General features: G+C 47.1%; 1 long non-coding RNA gene across 2 annotated transcripts in view; it reads right to left on the reverse strand.

Annotated features, from left to right (window-relative positions):
- Positions 1-4510: 4510 nt before the first annotated feature.
- LOC113899200 overlaps positions 4511-12610 on the reverse strand; it is a 56428-nt gene continuing 48328 nt past the window's right edge. For both annotated transcript variants that reach the window (XR_003512864.1, XR_003512863.1), the window contains one exon: positions 4511-5396. This is a non-coding gene — a long non-coding RNA (uncharacterized LOC113899200). The remainder of the gene's footprint in view (positions 5397-12610) is intronic.

The following is a 12610-nucleotide window of genomic DNA, read 5'->3' on the forward strand; positions in this document are numbered from 1 at the left end:
GGTCAGGAGGAGAAGGGGACGACAGAGAATGAGATGGCTGGATGGCATCACTGACTCGATGGACGTGAGTCTCAGTGAACTCCGGAAGTTGGTGATGGACAGGGAGGCCTGGCGTGCTGCGATTCGTGGGGTCGCAAAGAGTCGGACATGACTGAGCCACTGATCTGATCTGATAAGCCTAGTGATTTAAGGAAGCAGCATCAAAAGGTAAACTATTTAGTAATTTAACAGGCCTTTGTTTCTCTGTGAAGTATTAAAGAGTCCTTATCATTTAATGTGAATGAACACTGTGTGGTTATGTACTGGTGAATAATTGATGTTTTAATGGAAGTAATGAAACTCATCCACCACTTAAAATATGCTGATGGTTCTGTTGGAAATAGGTCATTCGTTGGGACAATTGTAACAGTTTGCCTTTCTCTCACTTGTTTGCCTTCTGATCATCTCATGCTTGTTTATAATAGACATAGTATTATTTATTATTTTTAAATTTTTCTTTACTTATGTTTTTTGGCCATGCTGCACAGCTTATGGGATCTTAGTTCCCCAACCAGGGATCAGACCAGTGTCCTGGCAGTGAAAGTGCCAAGTCTTAACCTCTGGACCACCATGGAATTTCCACTTAGTGTTTTCTTATAAGAAATGACTGAATCAGAGCCATAGATGTTAGACTTGCAGGAAGCCAATTTAATGATGGTGGGTAGCAGTGTGCAGGAGACTCTGCACCGGGCACGTGCTTTCCGAGTCTGTCATCTCATCCCCAGGTGAGGTCCAGGCTGCTGCTATCCCCATTCAGCAGACATGGACACTGAGGCATAGTGAGGCCAGGCACCCTGCCCAGGCTCTCACACCCAGCAGTGTGGTGTGGACTGGTCTGATCAGAGCCTGGACACTTAACAGTGGTGCCCTCCAGCCCACTTTCCTCCAGAGGCTCTCGTGTCCATCATAGCATCCCTGATGGAGGGAGCATCAGGAGGGAGCTCGCTGCCTCTCCCCTCAGGTCACTTGGATGAGACCCTGTTGTTGGAGTCCAGTGCCCCAAGGGCTGGCCTTCCTTGTCCCTCTCCTGCTCCCAGCCCACTGACCAAGCACTCCTGGGCCTTCCCGCAGGACTCGGGTGGCCACGCTCCAGTTCAGGCAGCTCAGTGCCTGGGAGCCCTTCTGCTGGGCACAGCAGAGCAGCGCCATCACCCTGGGGTTGGTGACCTGGGTGTGCCACTCACCCGCTTTGTGGCCTGCTTTGCCCTTCTGTTCAGTGAGGACATGGCACTGCCCATCCTAGCCACATGGGCACCAGTGGGGCGGCTCCCATCCTGGGGGAGGGTGGCCAGGCTGCGGACCCAGAGGCCTTCCTCAGGAGGAGGCCCAGGGGAACGGGCTGGAGTGGGCCCTGACTTTGAGGCAGATGTTTGTCTCCACTGAGTCCATTGTCAACCCAGGTGTGTCACTTCCCTGCTCTGTTCGTTGTTGTTTTCTGATTTTTATAAATGCTTATTTTAACTTGAATTTGAGATTGATTGCTGTTCAGCTCCATGTGGATAATTTCTAGCCTTTGTAGCCTTTTGTTGTCTGAGGGTTCTTGTTAGAGCTCAGGGGAGGGTGCCCAGTTTATCCAGCTGCTGTTAAAAGAGTTCAGCTGCATTTTGCACTGAGTCACTTTGTTGTCACCAAACTCCTGTGGGGCTGCACGGGATCAGTATTCTTTACAGAATCCCACTAAAAACTGTTGGTTAAAACTATGCACTCATTGTTTATAAAAATATATGCCATGCATGTTTCCTAAAACCTCCCCTGGCTTAAGTGAAAGTTTAGTCACTCACTCATGTCCGACTCTGCGACCCCATGGACTGTAGGCTACCAGGCTCCTCCGTCCACAGGATTTTCCAAGCAAAAGCACTGGAGTGGGTTGCCATTTCCTTCTCCAGAGGATATTCCCGACCCAGGGATTGAACCCAGGTCTCCCACTTTGTAGGCAGTAGCTTAACCACACACCCAAATGTATCAGTGAGACCTGTCTGGACCCTGAAGGGGTTAATCTGTTCCCCACACTGTTGCCACCACTGTCTTTCCTGTCCTCACACCCAGGACCAGCGGAAAAGCTGGGAGTCCAGGAGAGATCATCTCTCTCTCTCTCTTTTTTTATTCGTTTATTTTTTAATTGAAGGATAATTGCTTTACAGAATTCTGTTCTTTTCTGTCAAACCTCAACATGAATCAGCCATAGGTACCCATATATCCCCTCCCTTTTGAACGTCCCTCCCCTCTCCCTTGCCATCCCACCGCTCTAGGTTGATACAAGATCATCTCTTAGTGAAGAGCTAGGGGTGCTTTGTGTAAACCACAGTGAGTGAACTACACTCACCACGTGTAAGCACTTCAGTGGGTAGCCCCCAGTCTGTATGTTACCAGGCACATGGTGTTCGTATGGAGGGATTAGGTACCTTTTCTGTGTTTCTCTTGTTGTCATGGGTTCCAGTAATCTGCATCATCACTACAAATGATCTTGGGTGGTGGCACAAGCTGTGTCCTTTTCTCCTTCAAACAGAAAGGTCTGGACGGCTTTGCTAAGAGGTTTCTTACTCTAGCTGTGGTGCTTCTGAGCAGCATCTGGTGATGAGCACAGTCCTTTCATCAGGGCAGTTCATGCCATGCAGGGTTCACAGTGCCAGCGTCGCTCTGCTGTCCTGCCCAGCGGGGCCATCTGGTCGCTGGATTCCAGGGAGGGCGGAGCCCGGCTGCAGGGAGGCTCCCGTCCGGGGTCTCTGCACTCAGTCAGGTGCTCTCGCTGCCCCCCAGCCCCGCTTCTCTTGAACAAGACAGCCCATTAAGATGGCATTAAGCTAGAACAAGGCACTTTTTTATACTTGGCGGATAACATAGCTAATAGATTTTCAAATAAGTTTCTGGTTATAATGTAAAGCCTGTGGGATTGCCTTTTTCGACACAATCTATTGTTACCCAAATTTACACTTACCTCACTCACTCTGCTGCCAGCTTTACCGGAAGAGGCATGAGATGACAAGAGCACCATCAAATGTGAAACCTCGACCCCGGCCTCACCGCGGTCCCTTCGGCTGGACTGCCTGCACACAGGGGCGCTGCACACAGCCAGCCACGAGGACATCAGGGACACCCGCAAGTAAGGGGCCTGCGTGCCTCGTCATCAGTTTCAGGAGCCCTGAGCCTCTTGTCTTGGAAAAGTTGCAAGGATGATCGTAAAGGAATCCCACTGGATTTGGTGCCTGTGTTTAGTGGTGAACTTCAGGTGCTGGGGGAGAAGAGCTCAGTGACCTCAGTGATTTTAGAAAACGTCCATCTCTACGGATTGATTCCTGTGGGAGCTTTCTTCCTGCTCTTGCTAGAGGTCTGCCCAGCCCAGGGTGCGTTCCTGATGGTGACGATCCCGTGCCTCTCGGGTTCACTCTTGAGGGTCCCTCCCTTTTCCTCAGGGGTCCCCTCTCAGGAGACTCTGTCCCCTCCTGTGACTGACACTGTCCTCATTCAGACCACCACCTGAGCTCCCGTCATGAGCCAGGCAGCACTCGATGGAGGGCACGTGTGGTCACCTGACCAGCAGCCCTGCACGGTGACCATTGCTCTCCTGCCATGGCCGGGGACGGTCACCCTGCAGGAGGTGGGGGGGAACTGCCCAGAGCAGGGGAGCTCCCCTTCTCCTGGAGCGTCGTCACCTGCCGAGCAGCGACCCTGAGGGAAGGTCGGACCGCCCTCTGCACCAGCTGGCCTGGAGTCAAGCCCTCCTCGGAGGAGAGCTCAAGGCAGAGAATCTCAGCTTCCTGGGGCGGTTGTCTGTGGCCGGGAGACTGCATTGCTCGTGTGGAGTGTGGTTGGTGAAGGAGACTCCACTATCTGCTGCGAGGTTGAGGCACCGGTGTTGCTGGGTGCCCGTTTCTATCAGTAGGTCTTGTGGAGTGTGTGTTTTTGCACGAGGGTGCTGGTTAAAGGTCGTTTTCTCTCCTGGAAGCTCGACAGGCTATCAGGACAGCCCCGGGAGCAACCCCAGCAGCAGCACCAGCAGCCAGTGAAAGGTTGTTGTTGAATCACGCGAATACACCGGGATTCTTGGCCCCTGGAGGAGAAGAATTCAATCCGGGGACAGAGACGAGGCTTGCTCGCTTGGAGCTTTTGTGTAATAAAGTTTTATTAAAGTATAAAGGAGATAGAGAAAGCTTCTGACATAGGCATCAGAAGGGGGTAGAAAGAGTACCCGCCTGCTAGTCTTCAGCTGGATGTTATATAGTCACTAGCAGTCTGTTAATGAAAGAAAGGAATGTCTTAAAATTCAGAATGGCACCAGGCCCCTCACCCATAAGATGCATTTTAAGATAACACTGTCCTCAGGCAAGATACATCCTTGTAAAGACCAGGTCTACTCCCATAATTAACATTTTAAGATAACAGAAGGTTGAATCCAAAGACTGTCCTTAGGCAGGATACATATAATCCTAAGGAATGTGGAGAAAGAAAAAAAGTTTGTCCTTTCTTCCTCCTTGAGAATTCCAGACCCCTCTCTCCTTGGGGACCCCTAGACTCCCTATCAACCTGCCTAGGAAATGACTCTCTCACCAGGACTTGCTGCACAAAGCCCCGAAGAAGAAGGCCATCAAGTCCTCCATCAGCCGCTTGTTTTGCAAGAAGGAAAAGGGCCAGCCTGAACACCCCGGCAAGGAGGCGTTAGGACCAGGTGGGTGCTTCACCGTTCAGAGGGAGGAAGGCCTGCAGGCATGTCCCTTCTGTGTCTCCCCCCTTATCCCCACGAGGCTCCTGTCACTCACACTGGGTGTCCTCCTGGGAGCAGGAGCGGAGGAGGCGTCTGTCTTCTCAATGGGTCTGAGATGATCGGATGAATTAAGAGTGGATGGATGGATTGATTAGTGAGTGGATGGATGGATGAACAGATGGCTGGCTGGATGGGTGGATGAACGGAGCATGGAATGAATAAAGCAGACGTTTATACTCCAATGCTAGAGACATATCTACGAAATTGATTGAGTAGGAGCTGGGCAATGATTGTTTCCTCCAGAACAGTGACACGTGTTTGAAAATGGCCTAAGTGCTCATCAGTGAAGGGTGAGGTACAATCTGTGGACACCCCACAAGGAACAGACCCCCTCCTTCCTGCCACTTTCTCCATCCCCAGGAGCTCATCAGGGGTTCTGCCAATGCCCCCCACCCCACCCCACAGCCACACAGGTCCTCCTGGGGCCTCCTCATCACACAGGGTTATCATCAGGCTCCCATCTTGCTCGGCTTCATCTCCTTGAGGACAGGGTATGTTCCTGCCTCTTCAGCCACAAATTTGTTGAGTCTTGTTTGTGCTGGGTGTGGGATTTACAGGGGTAAGTAAAGCAGATACGGTCTGGAGCACAGTTAAGTGACTAGAGAGAAAAAAGGAGGAGGTTATTAAATGCTATCCCTATTATTAATAAATACAATGCTGAGATGGATGGTGCATTGATTATATACCAGATGCTGTGTGTGCCCCTTAACAAGCAGGTGCTGCCCCCTCCCAATTTACAGAGGAAGACACAGTGATGGTCACGTGGTCAGGGAGTGGTGAGGGCAGGTTCACACCCACACAGTAGGACCAGGCACTTTGCCAAGCCCCAGCCACCTCTCTGGTGGATGCAACAGGAATGAGATGGTTCTGTTCTATGGCATGATGACTCAATGCACATGAGTTGGAGCAAACTCCAGGAGATAGTGAAGGACAGGAAAGCCTGGAGTGCTGCAATCCACAGAGTGGCAAGAGTCGGACACAACTGAGCGACTGAACTAAAACCTGAGTGTGTGCTAACCTGCTTCAGTCGTGTCTGACTCTTTGCAACCCCAGGGACTGTAGCCCACTAGCTCCTCTGTCCATGGGATTCTCCAGGCAAAAATCCTGGAGTGGGTTGCCATGCCCTCCTCTGGGGCATCTTCTCAACCCAGGGATCAAACCCACATCTCTCCTTATCTCTTGCATTGGCAGGCAGGATCTTTACCCCTAGTGCCACCTGGAAAGCCCCAGTGAACGCTGACAACTAGAAATGCAGAAAATAAGGGCTGCTCCTAAGTTAAACTGGAAGAGCAGCAAGCACAGGTTGTAAAGAGGAAAACACATGATGAGCAACAACAGTGCCAACAGAAAAAAGCAGGGATGCGTTCACCCACATAAAGAAAATATCTGTGCCATTCGGAAGAGGAGCTTGTCAGCCCTTGGAGGGACAGTTGGAACAGAATGAAAACCGAGGCCATGGTCAGCAGTGCCCACCCACATGGCCCGAATGGCTCACCAGGCTTCTTGCCTCCCCAGAGCTGCTGGCGGTAACATCTCTGAGTGCTAGGTGGGGCAGCATCCCCGAGTGAGCTAAGGCATCACTGCTCTCCTTCCAGTGCTGCTCCGGGGCCCTCTGTGGACGGCCACCCTCATCCCCTGCCCTGCCACCCGCTGGGCCCCAGCTTTCCCCCTGAGATCCTTTCAGCCCTTGAGCTTGGGTGTTCCCAGCCCTCTGCCACGCCGGACTGGGACGCAACTCAGGACTTGGGCTTGAGATATCAAGGAGACCGTGAATCTGGAAGGACACCGCCCTGGGGCCTGTGAGAGAGCAGGAGAGCAAAGCCCCCATGGGGAGGAAGCAGAGCTGGGGAATGTGCCCACAGCCTCCTTGCGTCCTGCACAAGTGCCTCTTCTTTGCCTCTCCTTGACCTGAAACAAACCCCAGCTGCTGCTGCTCCTCCGCAGGTGATTCCTAAAGATGAACCTCCTGCAAGAGCTATTGTCCTGCTGCTCTGGGGCTGCCTGAGTGTGTTCAGGAGCATCACACAAGTAGGGCTGCCACACCTCATACTAAAGGTGGGGGGCCTGATACTGGGGAATGGTCAGGGGGTGAGGGTGGGGGAGGGCCTGATGCTGGACTAGGGTGTGACACTGGACTGGGGTCTGATGCTGGACTAGAGCCTGATGCTGGAATAGGGCGTGACACTGGACTGGGGTCTGATGCTGGACTAGAGCCTGATGCTGGACTAGGGCGTGACACTGGACTGGGGTCTGATGCTGGACTAGGATCTGATGCTGGGGAAGGACCTGATTCTGGACTAGGGTCTGATGCTGGGGGAGGACCTGATGCTGGACTGCATTCTGATGCTGGGGGATGGCCTGATGCTGGACTAGGGTCTGATGATGGGGGAGGACCTGATGCTGGACTAGGGTCTGATGCTGGGGGAGGGCCTGACACTGGGGGAGGGTCTGATGCTGGGGGAAGGTCTGATGCTGGGGGAGGGTCTAATTCTGGGGGAAAGTCTGATTCTGGACTAGGGCCTGATGCTGACTAGGGCCTGATGCTGGGGGAGGGTCTGATGCTGGGGGAAAGTCTGATTCTGGACTAGGGCCTGATGCTGACTAGGGCCTGATGCTGGGGGAGGGTTTGATACGGGACTAGGGCCTGATGCTGGGGGGGAACCTCTGATGCTTGACTAGGGTCTGATGCTGGGGAAGGGTCTGATGCTGGGGGAAGGTCTGATACTGGACTAGGACCTGATGCTGGGGGTAACCTTTGATGCTGGACTAGGGTCTGATGCTGGAGTAGGACCTGATGTTGGGGGAGTGCCTGATGCTGGGGGAGGCCCTGATGCTGTGGGAGGATCTGATACTGGAGTAGGGCCTGATGCTGGACTAGGGCCTGATACTGGACTGGGGTCTGATGCTCTTGCCTGGATAATCCCATGGATGGAGGAGCCTGGTGGGCTGCAGTCCATGGGGTCATTGGGAGTCGGACACGACTGAGTGACTTCACTTTCACTTTCATGCATTGGAGAAAGAAATGGCAACCCCACTCCAGTGTTCTTGCCTGGAGAATCCCAGGGATGGGGGAGCCTGGTGGGCTGCCATCTATGGGGTCGCACAGAGTCAGACACGACTGAAGTGACTTAGCAGCAGCAGCAGCATGCTGAAAAAATTCCGTGGATATAAAAATTTATTTTCATTATCATGTTGCACATAAAACATAATTTAAAATATTTATGTATTAGTTTTGCAATCTACTAGTATATCACTAATATATACACTAATAACAATGAAAATAATTATGTTATTGATCCTGGTCTTTAGTATTTAGTGAGACATGAAATAAGTAACTTTGAAACCTTTCTCTAAAAATTTATCACTGCTTTTCCACATGACTTATTACCTACTTATAGCGTTTCTACTGCCAAAGGAGGAGTTTCTTGAACAAAGAAAAATGCTAAAATGAAGTGAAAGCCACAGAATCTAACACCCACTGTAGCATCTCTTTGGATTTTAATGGATTTTTATATTATAAAAGTGGAAATAGGGATGATATTTGCCTATTGTTCCTATTTAGGGACAATAAATGCCTCTGAGATACATAGGTTTCTCTGTCTAGTATGTCTGCATTATGTGTCTGTTATGTGTTTGCATGCAGATCTGATGTATATAAGACTAGTATGTAGGTAAGGAATTTTTTTCTTTTGACCTTAGTAGCTATGAGGCTTCACGTGAAGATGAATATGCACATTTTAATTTTTAAGTTCGCTCCTACATTATATTTTAAAGCAAAACAACCCCACCAAGCCCCCTTTAAGTTCACCTATATACTACTCTGATGATAAAAGGAGTAATATCTTTCTTATAAACCAGAATCAACATAAATTAATTTAATAGTTATATTATGGATATTAACAAGTAAAAAATCTGCCAGTTCTGAGGAGAAAATATTTTTACTGAACATTAAATTACAGAATGTACTTAACTGAGTAAGCCGGTATAAAATGTTTTATTTACAAATTGATTTTCCCCCAGATGGGAATGTTTTTGTCCTATGTTCTTTAAATCAGGGCCTCAAAACCTAACTGAGATGAGCTGGTCTTAGGTAGCTGAACAGTAAATAGGTAGCATTTTATTTTATCAAGTACATTGGGACTTAAATCCCTGGGTCACTGCCTTTGGGTGTTGGTGTTATGCAAACATGTCATTAATTATGTTTCTGCTTCTGCGTATTGCCTCATGAATTCAGGGACAAATTTAGCACAAACTGACCTTGTATACATCAATATAGTCACTTAATTAATCTAGCATGAGGAGGGTTTCCCTCGTAGCTCAGTTGGTAAAGAACTGCCTGCAATGCAGGAGACCCGGGTTTGTATCCTGGGTCAGGAACTTGTATCTAAAATATATGAACTTTCATCAATAGTGAAAAAAAAAAAAATTTAACAAAAACTGAACAAAAAAAAATGAACAATACTCTCAACAAGATGATAAATAAGCAAGAGGTTAAAGCATAAGAATTTCATTCTTATGTGAAACAGTAGGTATTAAGGTAATGGCAATAAAGTCACAATATGACAACATGACATAAATGTTAATGGACTGAAATTAAATACCGGTCATAACTAATTGTCTGTTTCATCTGAATTCTCATTTTTGAATTTACAGAGACACAGGCTTCCTTACCGGTTTGGGTGTTTTCTCAATTCATTTCATTTTTCTTTTGTTGTTATTGTTATTGTTGTTTTCCTACTTTTTTTTCCTATAAATCTGAGAAATTCATTATGCTAAAATTCATAAATGTAGTACATATATGGAGAAGGCATGGCACCCCACTCCAGTACTCTTGCCTGGAAAATCCCATGGGCGGAGGAGCCTGGTAGGCTGCAGTCCATGGGGTTGCTGGGAGTCAGACACGACTGAGCGACTTCACTTTCACTTTTCACTTTCATGCATTGGAGAAGGAAATGGCAACCCACTCCAGTATTCTTGCCTGGAGTATCCCAGGGATGGGGGAGCCTGGTGGGCTGCGGTCTATGGGGTCGCACAGAGTCGGACACAACTGAAGTGACTTAGCAGCAGCAGTATATATATAATTTTGTAAAACTGATTCTTAATGGCAATTTTAATGCCTTTTTACATGTCATAGTCATTCTTGGTTGTGAGGAGCTCAACACTAAAATGTCAACTGTAACCTGTGGAGATATCATTGAGGCAATCTCAAATGACAATATAATTGCTAATAATTTCCCACTAAAATTAAGAAGGGCTCCCAGGTGGCTCAGTGGTAAAGAATCCAAATACCATTGCAGGAGATTCAGGAGACATATGTTCAATCCCTGGGTCAGGAAGATCCCCAGAGGAGGAAATGGCACCCCACTCCAGTATTCTTGCCTGGAAAATTCCATGAGCCGAGGAGTCTGGCAGGCTACAATCCAGGGGTTGCAAAGAGTCAGACATGACTGAGCATGCACACACACACACATACACACACACACACACACAATCAAGAAACTGATTATGTTTGAAAAGAGTTTTGCTATCATTATTTACTTCTCTGTTACACATATGCTGTATGTAGAGTTGTTCTCAGTCACCTAATTCTACTCCTATCCAAATTAATTTTTCCCTCAGATACAACTCTATCTTCAGGGATGCAAAAATCCCTTGGGTTACATTTTGTTCAGCCAGAAGCAAGTGTTAATTTTTTAACAGGCCTGCTCCTCAAAAACATGTAGACTAACATCCTTTCTCTCTCCCCCCATAACAATTTAAACCTGAGTTTGGGCAGCTACATTATTAATTGCAAGGTGGGTAACCGAAAATATCTCCCGATGGGATTCGTGCTTCATTAAAAAATGGAGATTTTAAGTAATCAAAAAGCATCTTAAGGAGAAAATGTATGCTTCAGATACAAGTGAGAAAAAAAGAAGTCATTATTTAGGTTTTTCCTGGTGCCTCTCCTGATACTAAAACAATTTTATGTCGGCAAATACTACCCAGAAGATGATCTTTTTTTAGAATATAATGGTCTGTTCCTCAAACCTAGAGTAGTATGACACAGAGTTCATTGCATGGTCTGGTATTAAAGTACATTTGAGCTCCCCACTGCTGTGAGAGTGACCAGGAGAGTCAGTGGGTGGACGAATACAGTGCTGTTATACAAGCAAGGGAGCACTTTCAGTGATATAAAGATCAATAATGTGATACTCTATCACAGTCAATACTGAGATAATCTAGTAATTATGCTTTGCATCAATTTCATAAATCTACATGAATAATCATTTTATATAAGAAAATTTTAGACTTAAAAATAAATATTAACATTTTTTACAGTCTCATAGAGAAAAAAAATAAAGAGGGTGGTTTTAAAGTATAATATACATACAGAAAAAAAATTTCATCTAAAATTGTATACTGCAAGAAAACTTTCAAAAATGGAAAGATTTCTGCACCCAGAATCAAATAAAAAATTACTAGATTCTCAGAAACTGTCCCTACATCCATTAGAAATTGATTTTCCATATGATATGTGAGTTTGTATATTTTAAGGTACAAAGTAGTGAGAGCATATAGCTTTTACACTTCTATGTCTATGTCTGGCTTTTTTTCACTCAAGTTATGTTTGTGAAGTTTTCCCATGCTCTTGTATGAGGATGTAGTTATTCATTCTCATTGCTGTGTACTTTTCCAGCATACAAACTTACCATAAAGTCATTTGTCTAATCTAAAGCAGGAGTCAGTACATTTGACCTGTTAAGTTCTATTGGAGCTGTGACACACCATTTATTCATGTATTATGGATGGCTGCTTTTGTGATAGAGGATAAAACTATTTAGATATACCAAGATTTTATGGCCTACAAACCCTAAAATATACAGTATTAAATACTTTCAGGAAAGTATGCAAAGTCTTGAACTAATGTATTAAAAGAAATGAGTTGCTTTTGGTGTTATGCTACTGTGATTAATACAGTGGTGATCCTTTCTATGCATGCCTTTTGTGTACATATTCACTCTGTACTCTTGGACATACTTCTAAGAATGAGAATTTTGGTCCTGTTAGGTAGTTAGAATAGGGAAAAGGAGTACAGAATGGCAGTGGCTAAAAAGACAAGGAAGGGAAACACCGGGGAAAATAGAACAAAGGAAGGTCCCAGGACCAGAGTGAGGACCTCCTGGCTAGCTCGATTTACATAGAGCAGGCCCAGGGGGAGGAAAAAACATATAAAAAGGAGCCAAAGGGCCAGGGGTTTCTCTCTCTCTCTCTCTCTCTCTCTCTCCTGCATGCATGTTTGTTCTCTCTCTCTTCTCTTCTCTTTGTGTCTTTTGGGTCAGCATGCCCTCATGACTCCAGGATGTATTTTCCTTTATTTTCTAAATAAAACTGATCTGTTCTGAGAGCTATAACATGGTCTGTCTGAGAGCTGTAACGCGCTGAGGGATTTAACATCCGTCGCTTCAAATCTTTGTTTTAACGAGACAGAACCGAGGAGATTACACTCCCCTGACAGTCGTAAGACATTTATAGGTCCAGCTACAGGTCACTCCGGAGAAGGCAATGGCACCCCACTCCAGTTCTTTTGCCTGGAAAATCCCATGGACGGAGGAGCCTGGTAGGCTGTAGTCCATGGGGTCGCTACAGTCGGACACGATTGAGCGTCTTTACTTTCCCTTTTCACTTTCATGCATTGGAGAAGGAAATGGCAACCCACTTCAGTGTTCTTGCCTGGAGAATCCCAGGGATGGCGGAGCCTGGTGGGCTGCCGTCTACGGGGTCGCACAGAGTCGGACACGACTGAAGCGACTTAGCAGCAGCACCAACAGG

This window comes from Bos indicus x Bos taurus, chromosome 10 (genome assembly GCF_003369695.1).
Source record: "Bos indicus x Bos taurus breed Angus x Brahman F1 hybrid chromosome 10, Bos_hybrid_MaternalHap_v2.0, whole genome shotgun sequence".
Taxonomy (NCBI): domain Eukaryota; kingdom Metazoa; phylum Chordata; class Mammalia; order Artiodactyla; family Bovidae; genus Bos; species Bos indicus x Bos taurus.